The sequence below is a fragment of the Mus caroli genome, chromosome 5 (genome assembly GCF_900094665.2).
Source record: "Mus caroli chromosome 5, CAROLI_EIJ_v1.1, whole genome shotgun sequence".
Taxonomy (NCBI): Eukaryota; Metazoa; Chordata; class Mammalia; order Rodentia; family Muridae; genus Mus; species Mus caroli.
This window is the reverse complement of record NC_034574.1, coordinates 49,638,537-49,654,974: the sequence shown is the minus strand read 5'-3', so window position 1 is coordinate 49,654,974 and position 16,438 is coordinate 49,638,537.

Sequence of the window (16,438 nt, the reverse complement as noted above, 5' to 3'; positions counted from 1 at the left end):
CAGTACCCTAGAGCTCTTGACTCTAGCTGCGTATGTATCAAAAGATGGCCTAGTCGGCCATCACTGGAAAGAGAGGCCCATTGGACTTGCAAACTTTTTATGCTCCAGTACAGGGGAACGCCAGGGCCAAAAAGTGGGAGTGGGTGGGTAGGGGAGTGTGTATGTGTGGGGGGTGTATTGGGCCTTTTTGGATATCATTGGAAATGTAAATGAGGAAAATACCTAATTAAAAAAAATAATTCTAACAAAAAAATATGGTTCATTCATAGTTATAAAGTTTACTGTTAGTCCTTTTTTGTAGCTTTTCTTTAATTCATTTTTGTGAAAAAATATGTTTACATAGGTAAATAAAATGGGGGAAATGTGCAACAGTTTGTGATAAATACATATATAACCTATGAATAATATCTCTGAAACATTAGTTTGAAATGAAGTTTAAATTGAAAGTCTCACAGAAGTCAAAAAAAAAAAAACTAGCAGGAGACATCTAGGATCTATTACAAGGGAAAACAGATACAATACATATAGGCAATATGAAGATAGAAAATGAAACAAAATGAACAGGAGAGGATAACGTAGTTGGGGATGACAAGGCATTACAGGCAATGGAGCAACTAATACTAAAGACCATTGAACATATTCTATTGAAACATACTACTATAGAAATTTTCCAAAATATAAACATACACATGCTTAAATGGTGTTTAAATGGTAATGTGACATAATGGTGGTCTATACATTTTCCAGACACTATCAAATAAAAATCCCTGTGACAGATATTGGTTAACTCTTTTCAAATTGTTGATTGGCAGGATCCCATAAAACACCCCCACAAAGACTACAAGCTACTAGAATCATAAGTGGATATTGTCTAGAACTGATAATAAAACTCTGAAGATGAAGACACACATACATGATTCATAACACCTGGCGAAATCAATCTACTACCAATATCACGGTGTCATTTTAGCTGTTTTCTTTCATGGAGAGGAAGGTGTTGCACACACTAGCATGGGCTAAAAATAAGCTGCAGTCTTATCCAACAGGAATCCTATGAGCCAAATAATGACCAGCTTTCCTAGATATGCCTACTGTGCAATAGTATGATGAATATTTTGAAAATAATGAGTCACCTTTGGATGCAATTGAAAATCCACTCTACAAGACAGAATTTATGTGCAGAACCATTAGATGGGTCAAAACTTCATGATTTACATTTTATAGATCCCAAAGAAAAGTATTATCATATAAAATTTCCATAGTAACAAACTTCTCCTAAGTTCTTATCTTTATCCCTACAGGCTAGTGCAACTTTCAAACATTATCATAGAAACTTCTTTTCCAATAAATAATGATTGGTAGAAAGAACCACTTCCTGCTCAAGGCAGGAAGTGGACTCAACAGGTTTTGAATAATAATCAATATATATTTGATAGGAGAAAATAAGGTATGGTAAGAGATTAACTAAAGTGGTAAGAATTAGAAATTTATAAGCAATAATATGAAATTGAAAAATAATAGTCTAAGCTAAAAGTACATAAGATATGCCTAAAATACATATTATTTTAATTCACTCTCTATGTCACATAGTGATATGTATATATAACCAAAGGTTATCTGTATTTTCCTTCTCTCAGGAACAAAGTGATGAATTTTAGACAAGACAGCTTGAGTGGGAATTTCAGTGTATGGTATACAATTCTTCTATACAGTCCTTAAAAGTACAAAGAAGTGCATAGGCTTTGTGCATTTGATAAATAGTCATAGGTACTTAGCTCTAGCTTTCCTCATTGTGAGGTTGACCTGGCATACTTACTTTTCTGGCTCTCCAATACACTGGAGATGATCTCTTATGTGAAATCTTTGTTTCTATTAGATATTTTCTTCATTTACATTTCAAATGCTATCCCCAAAGCCCCCTGTACCCTCTTTCTGCCCTGCTCCCCAACCCACACACTTCCACTTCCTGGCCCTGGCATTCCCCTGTACTGGGGCATATATATGATCTTCGGAAGACCAAGGGCCTCTCCTCCCATTGATGGCTGACTAGGCCATCCTCTGCTACATATGCAGCTAGAGACACCAGCTCTGGGGGTACTGGTTAGTTCATATTGTTGTTCCTCCTATAGGGTTGCAGTACCCTTCTTGGGTACTTTCACTAGCTCCTTCATTAGGGGTTCTGTGTTCCATCCAATAGATGACTGTGAGCATCCACTTCTGTATTTGCCAGGTACTGGCAAAGCCTCACAGGAGACAGATATATCAGGCTTCTGTCAGCAAAATCTTGCTGGCATATGCAATTGTGTCTGCATTTGGAGGTTGATTATAGTATGGATCCCTGGAAGGAGCAGTCTCTGCATGGTCGTTCCTTCTGTCTTATCTCAAAACTTTGTCTCTGTAACTCCTTACATGAGTATTTTGTTCCCCATTCTAAGGAGGGACGAAGTATCGACACCTTAGTATTCCTTCTTCTTGAGTTTCAGGCTTTTGTTTGTTTGTTTGTTTTTGTTTTTTGAGACAGGGTTTCTCCGTATAGCCCTTGCTGTCCTGGAACTCACTTTGTAGACCAGGCTGGCCTTGAACTCAGAAATCTGCCTGCTTCTGCCTCCCGAGTGCTGGGATTAAAGGTGTGTACCACCACTCCTGGCTAGAGTTTCATGTGTTTTGCAAATTGTATCTTAGATAGTTCTGAAGTCAGGCCTGAAAAACTTTTGTTAGAAAGTTAGACATTTAATTACTTGTAATACACATATTTTTTATTTCTACCCGGAAATTAGAGGTAAAAGTTAAGCACATTTGAACTACCATGCACTAAAAAGCAGCCTTCTAACTACTGTCCTTTCAGATGCAGAATACTGTATAAAACCTTTATTTCTAATTGAAATGTATGGAATTAAGGAATGAAAATATTAAGTTTTTAGGTCAATCTTTCTTTTGATATTTAGAGTGTCTTTATATTCAATAGATGTTACTTTCTAAATGCTCTTACACATGTATTTATTTGAGTACTTTTTTATCTATCATTTCAGGGCTATTATAATAGGCTTAAAGCTGGAGACACTCTCTTAAACATGATGTAAACTGCTCCTACTCTACATTTAAGTATATATATATATATATATATATATATATATATATATATANTATATATATATATATATATATATATATATATATATATATAAATTTATATTTGTGAAAATAAGTGTAAATATCTGGTATGGAATAACAATGCATAGAATATGAATTTTAGCATGAAGTAGGAGAATACACAATATCTTGTTCACGTTATGAATAATAAATAAATAAATAAAATTAATGTCTGTCTAAATTAAAGTATCAACATTTTTCAGGTTAATGGAATTGGTATGGCATTAGTTAGATAAGTCAAATGTTTGTCCATAATAAAACAGTTTAAATATGTGTAACATGTCATGCCTAACTTTATTCTTATTTCACAAATAAGTTCTAATATTTATTATGATTGGAGATGTCCTGGGGAACTATGATGCTTTAAGCATGCTAGTTTCTTTTACTCCAGAGGTGGTCTCCACACTCCATTTTTTTTCCCTTCTGCCACATATACACAACTAGCCAATGGAAGAAAATGATGGACAAGACTAGTTGATGTCTCAAAGTGCTGATCCAGAAACTATCCCATTATAAGATGTGGTCTTATGGTCAACATTATTTGAACAAAAAAAGTACTATGGTTTCTTTGCACAGGTGTGTTTGAATAGAAGGTCTGCATTAAAGCAAAGAGAGAGAGAGAGAGAGAGAGAAATATAAGGACAATGTAGCATCCAGAGATATGATCTGAAGACATAGTTTACCTGATAGAGTGAGAAAGCTTACATTTTATTCAAAATAAATCAATAAATACTGTACATATATCATTTTTAGAGGAAGCATGGTAAAGAGAGAAGAAACATAAAATTAAAAATTGCATAAAACTTCTGTGACCTTGAGAGAGAAATATGGAAGAGTTAAAGGGAGAGCTAGTTCCCAGAGATATTTATGGAAATAAGCCATCAAGAATGCTTAACATATACTGAGTCTTCTATGACTTAAATCTTGACTTTGATTATTTGGACTTGAACAGAAACAACAGCAGAACACTGAAGCATTAGTAGATGAAGCATATGGTCATGTCAGAGTTTAGTTTTCAAATGCCAATTTCAATGTTAATATTGATTATAATCAAGTGAGAATGCAACCTGGAATGAATAACTTAAACGGTTCCATGGAATGTTTATGCTATAAGGTAATAGGAAATCAGATTTGAAAGAAGGTTGGTGATGATTGGGTGACTTACAAGTTCTAGAGATACAGTTAACGTCCATATATCCAACTGAACACAGGAGTCAATTACAGTGAGTAGATTCAATGAAAAGTACAAAATTTAGCATAGCTAATGATTATGAATATATTAGCAAATGTTTGGATTCATTGGTATACATTATTGAATATTTGGATTTTTAGTTTGGTAAAATTCTATTCAAACACTAAATCAAATAAAATCTAGGGAGTAGAAACCAATGACTTATTCAAGAACTTCAAAACTGAGATGAAGTAAAATTGAAAGCACAGATCATGTGACTTCTTGTGGATCACATATCTTTTTTTCTGGAAGACAAGATAATCCGTTGTTCCATACTTTCTCCATAACAACGGCCATAATGTGGGGTGTCGCGCATGGGGAAGTAAAGGGGGTGGGAGAGATTACTCACATCCTGCCAGAGTTCTGGGGCTCTGGATGGGCAGACATGGGGGACTGTCCTGCGCTCTCCACACCACACTGGTGGGTATATGGCTGTGGGAAGCCACAGAACCCCAGTCAGCAGGGGTAAAGAGGGAGCAGTCAGGGATCTCTGGGCATCATGGAAGCCAGAGACAACAGGTTCTGAATCTCGGGACATCTCAGAGGCTGTAGGTTGAGGAAGAGCTGAGAACAACGTGAGGGCCCCAGGGATGGCCCAGTCAGCCAAAGTGAGAAGGGGACAAGGGGAGAAAGGGTGCTGGGCAGTCCCCATGTGTGAGAGAGTCTTTGGTCCTGCCAGGCGGCTGGAAAGGCTGAGAGGCCTTTCTTCAGGAGATTAGAGGAGTCTCTTTAGGGAAAGGCCTATTCCTTTTTTCTAGCATAGAGGGTCTTGATGAGAAGAGAAGGTCCATGATTTAGAGCGTTATTGTAGAAAGTTAGAGAGAGAAAATATAGAGAAGGAGAGGCTGGCCATGGCCATGTGGAAAGAGTGGAGAAGGGAGGGGGAGAAAGGGAGCAAGAGAGAGAGAGAGAGAGAGAGAGAGAGAAGACAAGAGAGACAAGAGCTTAAGAGAGAGGAGAAATGCCTTTTACAGTGGGCTGGGCTACCTTGATGTTGCCAAGTAACTGTGGAGAGGAGCTTACCTGACTGTAGCCAGAATACATGGTATTCTTTCCCATCTTCTTACTACTTTATTTGTGTGTTCCCTGGGCCTTGTTGGGGACAAGGTTAATAACATCTCCTTTTTAGGTCTGAGCATTCACAGTCACTAATTCACAGCCTCTTGACCCAGGTCTTAGTACATGATAAATCTTTTAATATGATAAGCCTTGGCTGTGTAGAGACTTACTTATGAGAAATTATGCTAACTTTCGTTAACATGACAGAAACTAGAGTCATCTAAGAAGAGCTAACCTCAGCTGAGAAAATGTTTCCCCATCAAATTGGTGAGCTTGTTATTGTGGGACACATAACAGATGTGGAAATGTTTCTGATGCTTTTGCTTAGTCTTGGGACCCTTTGCCTACTACTAAGATCGCATCAGCAAGCCCTCACATAAGAATTTGTTCCTAGTACTGTTATACTGTGTTATGCTGTGTTCACTTGATATCCCTGGAAGATTTGCTCTTTTCTGAATGAAAATTAAGAATTCGAATCGATCTGTGGGAGAGTGGAGGTGAAGGAAAACTGGGAGGAGTAGAGGCAGGGTTGGTGTGGTTTAGATACACTACATAAGAGAAGAAAGAAAATGAAGTTAATTTGTAGGCAGACTTGTGGGCCATTTTCTTGACTGCAGGCTGATGTGGACATGCCTAGCTCGCTGTGTATGGTGGCATCCCTGGGAAGGTTGGACCTGGAATATATACAAATGCAAACTGTGCAAGCCAAAATCAATAAGTCAGTAAACAACGTTCTTCCATGACTTCAGTTTCAGTCTCCTGCTTTGTGATCACACCATGACTTTACTCAGTAAGTATAGCCTGAGAATTGTAAGCTGAAAAAATAAAATCCTTTCCCCTGCAAGTTGTTTTTAGTCATGGTGTTTAATCACAGGGATCAAAATTCAAAGACAAGAAGTAAAACAATAGCTACCAAAATTCATGATGTCTCTATTAGAAAAATAGGTGGGAACAAATGAAAAACAAAAGAAGTGCTATATACATAATTAAATTAATTAATACATCACCAACTATTTTAAAAGTAAATCATAAAATTAGCTATCTGGGAATTATTATATACTAATCACTGTTTCTTCAATTTCCAGGTTTCCTATATATGTTGACTGAATGAAGCCTTAAATATACAAATATCTTGTTGTATATGAATTATCAGCAATTTTTAAAGTCAAGGCTAATATTCAAAATGCCTATCTAACATTGCAGCAACTCTCTCCATTATTCACTATTAATTATTTGCTTATAACAGTTAAATATTAGCTCTTAGCATAAAGTCAGAGCCTTTCAAGTTCTAGGTTAGCTTCTGGCCACTGTGTCCGTGAATGGTTTTTCAGATTATGAAACTCAGATAGCATCAATTTAAGGGAGAAACATTGAACACGTACTAGGTTTTCTTACCTGTCATAACAATATTATATCTGGCAATTGATGGTTTTATGGGTTTGATGCTATGAAGACTATACTAGCAGATTAAAAAAAAACAGAAGAGGTGAAAATACTGTTAAACAAACTTCTGTCTACATAAGAAAGGGGCCAAAGTGAGTGATTTAGAACTATTATCATAATCATATTAATATTAGGCATCCTACATAAAATCATTATAGGCCACTATTCTTCCTACCCATGAATTCTTAGCTGACTAATTCAAAAGCAAAATGTTCGTTGAAATTTTTATTATGTTCATAACACTGTACTGATCTCGAAACTCTTAGGTGAGTTAGACATTCTCAAATTTATTCTTAAAATTTCTGTTTATCAGTACAACCTAAAACTTTATTTTAGTCTTCTTTTGTGCAAAGATGATTTTTAGACAAAGACAGAGGGGAAAAAAAGCTAGAGCTGAAATACTGCATACCTTCTCTCTTCAGAAATTTAAGAGGAATAAAGAAACATTTAGTTGCATCAATTTTGTTTAAGATTTTCATAGAACATGAGCACAAGAAATAAACAATACATAATCACAAAATTCAAGAGGTGCCCTTTAAGAGAGAAGTTGGACAGTGACTATAAAAATAATCACACTCTAGCCTGTTGAGGCAGGGTTCCCCAGTATAGGGGGATGCTAGAGCAGTGAGGCAGGAGTGGGTGAGTGGTTGGGACAACACCCTCATATTGGTAAAGGTGAGTGGGGAAATGGGGATGGCATGGGGGATTTGTGGAGTGGCAATTGGGAAGAGGGATATCATTTGAAATGTAAATGAATAAAATGATTGATAAGAAAGATACAAAAAGGCAATATTTTTGAGCATATCTAATCAGATAACAGGTGAAATTTGTTATTTCAATAATAGAATGCAATGGTATTATTGTTCACTGTATACATATAGACTATTTCTTGGCATATATACACCACAAAACAATATTAATATCATTTTAATGATATTTTATTGATTACAGTTTCTTAATACACACAGAATTATAAATATTCTATTGTCATAAAATTTATCTTTTCTAATAAAATATAGGCAGTTAATATATAGTTATCATATGTATAGTAGAAATATTCAGATGAGATTTGAAGCCATAATGAAAATATTCAGAATGAATTTCCTTCCTTCATTGAAGTTTAACTTTCTGTGAATAATAATCTAGGCTTGATAAAAGACAGTTTGGTAAGCCTCCTTATTCTCTCAGTTCTGAGTTCTGCCCCTTGCTAATTATAGGGAGTTCTTCGGAAAAATAGCCTCTGGGAGTTTATTTTATATACCATTTTTATCTAAAATCTCTCTCTCTCTCTCTCTCTCTCTCTCTGTGTGTGTGTGTGTGTGTGTGTGTGTGTGTGTGTGTGTGTACCTGCATGTGTATGTATGTTTTCCTTTTTGACATGATCTTTCAGAGCTTTTTCTCTAATGTCCAATACATTAACTTCTAATTATGCTTTAAAGATTCTTTTTCAAATATTCTAACTCCTTTTGTAGGTCCCAAAGCTAAGTTTTTTTTTTTTTAAGATTTATTTATTTATTACATGTAAGTACACTGTAGCTGTCTTCAGACACTCCAGAAGAGGACGCCAGATCTCGTTACGGATGGTTGTGAGCCACCATGTGGTTGCTGGGATTAGAACTCTGGACCTTCGGAAGAGCAGTCGGGTGCTCTTACCCACTGAGCCATCTCACCAGCCCCCAAAGCTAAGTTTTAACTATAGAGGGATTTGGAAATTACCTCCTATCTCTAAATTTCCTATTTGTATTTTATTTAAAAAGTTATAATTCATTTTTCATCATTCTTCACCTCCCTCCAACTTCTCTATGTATGAGCTCCTTCACTCTCAAATTCATGAGTATTTTCTTAAAAATATTATTGTTACACATGTACATGCACATATACACACACATACTTGCAGACAGAGAGAGAGAGAGAGAGAGATAGACAGAGGGGGTGCAGAGAGAGAGGGACACTGAGAGAGAGAGACAGACATGGAGTCAAAGAGAGAGAGACAGAGAGAGAGAGAGAACCTTCTAGGCCCATTTGGTCATAACTCCTATCCAGGGGTCTCATATATATGGTTGTTATTGTGGCATTATTGTTTGGGAAGCTTTCTTAACATACACAAAGGATACTGTTTTACAGCATACATTGTAGTTCTCTGACACTTAACCACCATTTTTCCCATTTTTTTGTGATTTTCTTTGAGCCTCAATGTGGCCAGTGTGTTGTAGATGAATCTGAAGTTGATGGGCTCCCCACCACTGCCTGCCTTTGTCTTTTCTTGATGTACCAGAAAAGTTCTATCATTTTGACAACAGTCCCTATATAATAACTTATAAAGAATAAAGATTTGTGGGTTCAGAGATATTAATCCATGTTTGATTAGCTATATTTAGTTAGTAACTGTGATGAGGGCAAATATGATGTTGAGAACAAAAAGTATGGGTAGCAGTTTTATATATTCACTGTATGCTACCAGTTTTATGGATAAACTATCAGAACATTCAATAATTTTTGTAAGTATGATACAACCAGAACCTACCTTTATATCTTGTTCTAAATCTCCAAGTCTTTTATATGAAGAAAAGGCACAGGTATCATTGCCCAAACTTTTGTAGCTATGAAGAATTATGCTCCAATTTTAATGATTTCTATTGCTTAAGATTTTCTTATTCTACACTATATTCCCAGTGTACTGTGATTCTTCACGAATCTTCATTGTTCTTGGAGCCCCTTCTGAACTAGTAAGTATAATAACTGGAAGATTACATTTCTAGTCCCTTTTGGTTTAAATGAGGTGACAGCAGTAGTCTCTATATTCCTGGGAACAAATAAAAATTACATTTTTGAAGTATTTGATTATCCCAAAAAAGTTTGTCTGGCTTTGCTTCATAAGTACAGTTTTCTTGTGGGAAAAAAAAAAGGTTGGACAAAAAACTTTTTGAAACCATCTCAGTGTTCAACAGCCTCAAAAGAAAGAAGGCCAGATTTGGAATAATGAAAAGGAAGAGGAGGAGGAGAAGGAGAAGGAGGAGGAGGAGGAGGCATGAATAGGTAGGGGGAGGGGAAAAAGAAGGAGAGAGGAGGAAGAGAAGAAAAGAAAGAGGGAGAAGAAGAGGAGGAGAAGAAGAATAAGGAGGAGGACAACATGAAATTGGGTGGGGATATGTTGCATCAAGTATGGAATATAGGAGGGAGATGGCAGAGGGATACAACCAGATTTTATTGACTCAATGGATGAAATTCTCAAGAATGAATAAGCATTATAAAAATTAAACTTGAGAAATTCATCAGAAACATTTCCATATGAGTTTTTAATGTAATTTTTTATTAAAAAAGACTTGATTTGCTAGGGTGTGAAGATACCTGGGCGGGCTCCAACAACTTAGAGGAGAAGGGGATGGGGTATGTGTGGAGGGTCTCTGTGAGTGAAGGAGCAGGATGTAAATGAATTCATTAATTAAAAATACACTTGAAAAACTCAGTGTTTAATAATCCTTGTGACATCATGAGGAAACTAAAGAAACACAATCTAATTGATGGCAGGCTAACTTTTCTGATTTGCTGAAAAGCCTTCGTCCATATTTGTGTCACTCTAATCTCCGTGCCTGGTTTATTTATTTAGCATTGATATATGTGAGATATAAATCAATATTAAAAGTGTTATGGCTGTGCATATGCTTTCACTGTGATTAATTTTTCAAAGGGAAAAAAATTAGCAGAAGCTAAAATACTTCAAAAAGTGCAGTCAGAATGCAAAACTAGCTTTTACATGATTAACCAACTACAGGGAAATAGCATTTTGAACTATAGATATTTTTGCTTAATGTGACACCTAACTAAGCTTTCTTTAAGTAAAACTTTCTAAAAGCTGGAACAGGTATTCCAATTCATTTGTAAATTGGAGAGCTTTGTACAGTCAAAGGAAAGATGATACCTACTTCATTACAGTTTCAATTTTAGATGCTTTTGCTCTTAAAAAAAAAATAGATTTTATTCAGGTTAATGGCCTTTAGCCAGAAATATGAACACTTTCTTAACTGCTCTTGCTCCAAAGCTTAATCTGCTCTTTAGATATCTCCTTTCATAATTAAGATATAACCTTGCTTTAATATCTCCTGCTAAATGAGGGCTGGCTTTTGTCAGGTTACTACGACTTTAGAATGTAACCTAATTAATATCACTATACTTTTAATTTCACTGGAAATGTAAGATAACTTATGTTCATCTGAGTGTCCTTACCAATTACAAATTGAAAACTCCTGTAGGGCTTACTAGGTTTGCTCTTTCCTTAGGACTCTTCAAATTTCCCATATACAAGCTTATTCTCTATCCAATCAATTTAAATTCATCAAGAACTGGCCACTAATTCTTTTGAGGTTCATACTGTTGACATGTTTATAAGAGGAAAGGACATTTGATGTATTTATGCATGTGAAGCTTCTCAATTAATTTATTTGCTTTGGCAACAAATTAAAGGGCTTGAGGATTGTACTGTTTCATACAGGCACAGAATACTAATGAACAATTTTAAGTTATGATTTTCATAACAAAATATTTATCCGTTGCATTTGTGCTTGTACACATGTACTAGAAATTATCCTATTACCAACTATAATGTCCTTGATTCATCATGAGTTGTACACTGAGTTCTAAAAGCTTATCTATGGCTTCAGATCATTAATTTTGATTCATAGAGGTATATATATATGAAGTTATTTTACAACTGAATTCAGCATAGCCTTTATGATACTATTTGTTACTACTCTAGATTATCTAAAAGTTGTAGAGAATTATGCAATTTTGACACTACACAAATATTTTTATGAATGAAGTAAGTATGCAATTCCAAAAATAAACAAACTAAATGAAGTAAAAAATAAAAACAAAGAATGTAATGCCTCTGGTTATCCTCTAATCTGACTTTGTCATGATTCAGAGTTTTGATTATTTTGATAACATTTTATATTTTTCTTTAGTTTATTCTGATTGGATCATTATATTGTGCCTTTAGAAAGTCTACATGTGTATTTAAGTGAATTTTCAATAAAGAAGTAACACTACAAATCTGTTTAAGGTACAGAGTACTACTCTGTGCCATCACGTTGAGAAGGTACCTCAGCAAACTGCCTTTCCCTTTTTTTTACTCACTGTTATCAGTTATGAGAAAATAAATTAAAAAACCAATGCTGGACTTTTTTTTTCAATATTAAAATAATTTATTTTTAATTTTCTTTTTTTTAAATTTTTTTTATTACGTATTTTCCTCAATTACATTTCCAATGCTATCCCAAAGGCCCCCCAACCACCCCCCCCTACTTCCCTACCCACCCATTCCCATTCTTTTGGCCCTGGCATTCCCCTGTATTGGGGCATATAAAGTTTGCAAGTCCAATGGGCCTCTCTTTCCAGTGATGGCCGACTAGGCCATCTTTCGATACATATGCAGCTAGAGACAAGAGCTCCAGGGTGCTGGTTAGTTCATCATGTTGTTCCCCCTATAGGGTTGCAGACCCCTTTAACTCCTTGGGTACTTTCTCTAGCTTCTCCATTGGGAGCCCTGTGATCCATCCAATAGCTGACTGTGANCATCCACTTCTGTGTTTGCTAGGACCCGGTATAGTCTCACAAGAGACAGCTATATCTGGGTCCTTTCAGCAAAATCTTGCTAATGTATGCAATGGTGTCACCATTTGGAAGCTGATTATGGGATGGATCCCTGGATATGGCAGCCTCTAGATGGTCCATCCTTTCATCACAGCTCCAAACTTTGTCTCTGTAACTCCTTCCCTGGGTGTTTTGTTCCCAATTCTAAGAAGGGGCATAGTATCCACACTTTGGTCTTCATTCTTCTTGAGTTTCATGCGTTTAGCAAATTGTATCTTGTATCTTGGGTATCCTAAGTTTTGGGCTAATATCCACTTATCAGTGANTACATATTGTGTGAGTTCCTTTGTGATTGTGTCACCTCACTCAAGATGATGCCCTACAGGTCCATCCATTTGGCTAGGAATTTTATAAATTCATTCTTTTTAATAGCTGAGTAGTACTCCATTGTGTAAATGTACCATAATTTCTGTATCCATTCCTCTGTTGAGGGGCATCTGGGTTCTTTCCAGCTTCTGGCTATTATAAATAAGGCTGCTATGAACATAGTGGAGCATGTGTCCTTCTTACTGGTTGGGACATCTTCTGGATATATGCCCAGGAGAGGTATTGCTGGATCCTCCAGTAGTACTATGTCCAATTTTCTGAGGAACCGCCAGACTGATTTCCAGAGTGGTTGTACAAGCTTGCAATCCCACCAACAATGGAGGAGTGCTCCTCTTTCTCCACATCCTGGCCAGCATCTGCTGTCACCTGAATTTTTGATCTTAGCCATTCTGACTGGTGTGAGGTGGAATCTCAGGGTTGTTTTGATTTGCATTTCCCTGATGATTAAGGATGTTGAACATTTTTTCAGGTGCTTCTCTGCCATTCGGTATTCCTCAGGTGAGAATTCTTTGTTCAGTTCTGAGCCCCATTTTTTAGTGGGGTTATTTGACTTTCTGGAGTCCACCTTCTTGAGTTCTTTATATATATTGGATATTAGTCCCTTATCTGATTTAGGATAGGTAAAGATCCGTTCCCAATCTGTTGGTGGTTTTTTGTCTTATTGATGGTGTCTTTTGCCTTGCAGAAGCTTTGCAGTTTCATGAGGTCCCACTTGTCAATTCTCGATTTTACAGCACAAGCCATTGCTGTTCTATTCAATGCTGGAGTTTTTATTATTACGTATTTTGAATAAATTGAAGTTCCTTTTTTCTCTATGGAGCTGCATAATACTGGTTGTGAAGATCAAATCTAATAAGGAAGCTGCTCATACAACAATAATTAAAACAGTCTCATGTAGCAAAATACAGCAGAAACCATATTTACAGCTGAGCTCTTGGAAAGCTGAAAGAGTCAAAGATAGAAAATATTTAGATACAGTTGATTGATGGATACTCCTGGGTCAGTGCCTCATACTATAGTGATGAAGTGGCCTACAATCTGTTACAATAAGGAGTCATTTGCCAATAAGGAAATACTGAAATTAAGACAAATTTCGAGAAACCTCTCAAATTGAGGTAAAATGTTGATGCTGTGCACAGCTGGGTTCACATTCACTCTTTCCAAGGGACTAAGGCTATTCCAGGGAGAGGAACACAGCTCCAGTCGAAAGAGTTTGGATGTGAACTCCACAGAAAGGGAAAGGGTCAGAATAGAAACAGCTCAGAGAATGAACCACTTATTCTAGAAAGGAGACTCTCCATAGGACAGTGTCTACATAGCAGTGTGTATAACATGATTATCTTAAAATAAATATAAAGTACATTTTTTGAACAGAGCATGCAATTGACTTATAGAAAAAGTTACAGCTATACAAATCCCAAATTGGGATGGAATGGTGTAGTCATTTTCAATTTGTTTATATTCCCCATGGTTTGGGTCTCTCCTTAATGGTATTTATGTTTTAGTTTTTTTTTGTTTTTTTTTTTTTTTCTGAGAGAAACCCATAATTCTCATAGTCTGTTTCTGAAATAATAATCTCTGGTAGTTCATATCTTTAAATATATTTTCTTCACTGTTTACTCAGTGTACTGTTTACATCCTTCAGCCTTAAAGAAAAAGAACAACATTGTCCTAAAATAATGTGTACAATATAAAGTGTATTACGGGTAGTTCAATATTCTAAACAATACCAATTGCAAAATAAATCCAAACTATTTCACTGTAAAATACAGGTGATTGAGGTGTTGTTCCTTGTCACTGATACCCATAAGATAGCTAGCTATGATGCAGTTGATACATAGATTATATAAAAAAAAGAAAAGAAAAGAAAAAAGAAAGAAAGAAAGAAACCACCAAATATTTAATTTCTCTAAATGCATTCATCTGATAACCTCTTGTTCAGATAAATGAGATAAATCAATTTTAGTCATTTTTCCAAGACAACAGACCTAGTTAATATACTTTTCCATGTGCTTAAGCTAGCTAGTATCTCTATAGTCATGACAGTCCCTGAACCCCAGGAAAGTTTTGATAAATGTTTATTGTTGCAAGTTAGTTATACAGAGAGACAAAATCAAGAATGAAAATGGCATTGATAAGAGGCTGAGGAAGTAAAACCATAACTGGAAATATAAGTAAATTTATGTTTAAAAAGTTGAAACATATTTTATCTAATATTCAATGTGTAAAAATATTCATAAAGAGTTATTAAAAGGTCATATACTTAGGGTTATAGATTATGTTTCCACTGTGAAATTGCAAGTAAGTTAACTAGATTCTTGATCTTTACTAAATGAAGAATACATTAAATTCAACATGAAACAATAATGGCAAACTCGGAGAGGAAGTCTGAACTATGTAATAATCGTTCCTTTCCTTTTGCAGGTGTTTATCAAAAAGAAAGACAGAGAGCATGTCCCTGATCTTGTAAGCAAGACTGAGTGATTTAAACGGTGACTCTAGTGATCTCACCTGTATGAGAGCAGTTCTACAATAAACCTGAGTTATTTTTTTTCCAGTTAAAAATAATCAAGTTTGAGTGCTGTGTTCTGAAATCTGCTACCATTCTCTAAATTCATAAATGACCTTTGCTCATTTCAGTCCACCTCATTTCTTCTTAAGTCTCTATCCTAAGTCTTCAGCTTTCATTATGCCTGATTTTAGCAATATAGGCAATGATATTATCGTATTGCAACTTTACACACAAATACATCCTATTGCCTTCCTGTAATCAAAACATGAAGCTAAACTTTCCTAGCTCTTTAACACTTCCAGCTCTAAGGAGTGCATGTGAGTGAAGTGGACATAAATGGCTTTCTTTTTTCAGAGTGTATAAAGAGATTACAGCACTCGTGACATAGATATGGTCCTTTAATTTGAATGGCTTTTACTGCTTTGCACAGGCTTGCCAGTACACGACTTTCAATGAAGAAGGATTTTATTGCTTCATTGATGGAAGCATTACTTTTATAATCTCCCATTATTTATTGTCTCAATGCTTTTCCAGTTAATCAGATACCCCAGTCTCTCCCTTGTCATCTCCATAGTGTTAAACAATATTTATCTTCCACATGCACTGTATAGGATGTATTGATTTCTTGATTTTAAAGGTAAGCACAAGGATGGATAGAGTTGGTTAAGTTTTTCTACTATCTTCAGTCAGCTAACAGGTTCTTAGTTTGTGGATCATTTCCTTGTTCAAATGATTCAGAAATATTTCCACAGCCAGGTCCAGTGAATATCCTAATCTGAGTGTTGGCATTAATTTTCTGAGCCCATCTCCTCTGAGTTTGGAACAATCAGTTAATACTTAAAAACAATGACTTGTACTATGGAAATGTTGCCATCGCTATATATATTCTTGCTGGAAACCTTCATCTTATAGAAAACATAACCTGACATAATTTTTTGTATTAATTCTGAACTTCTTCTGAATATCCTGTGGCAAATTTTTTTGAGACAGGGTTTCTCTGTATAGCCCTGGCTGTCCTGGAACTCACTTTGTAGACCAGGCTGGCCTCAAACTCAGAAATCTGCCTG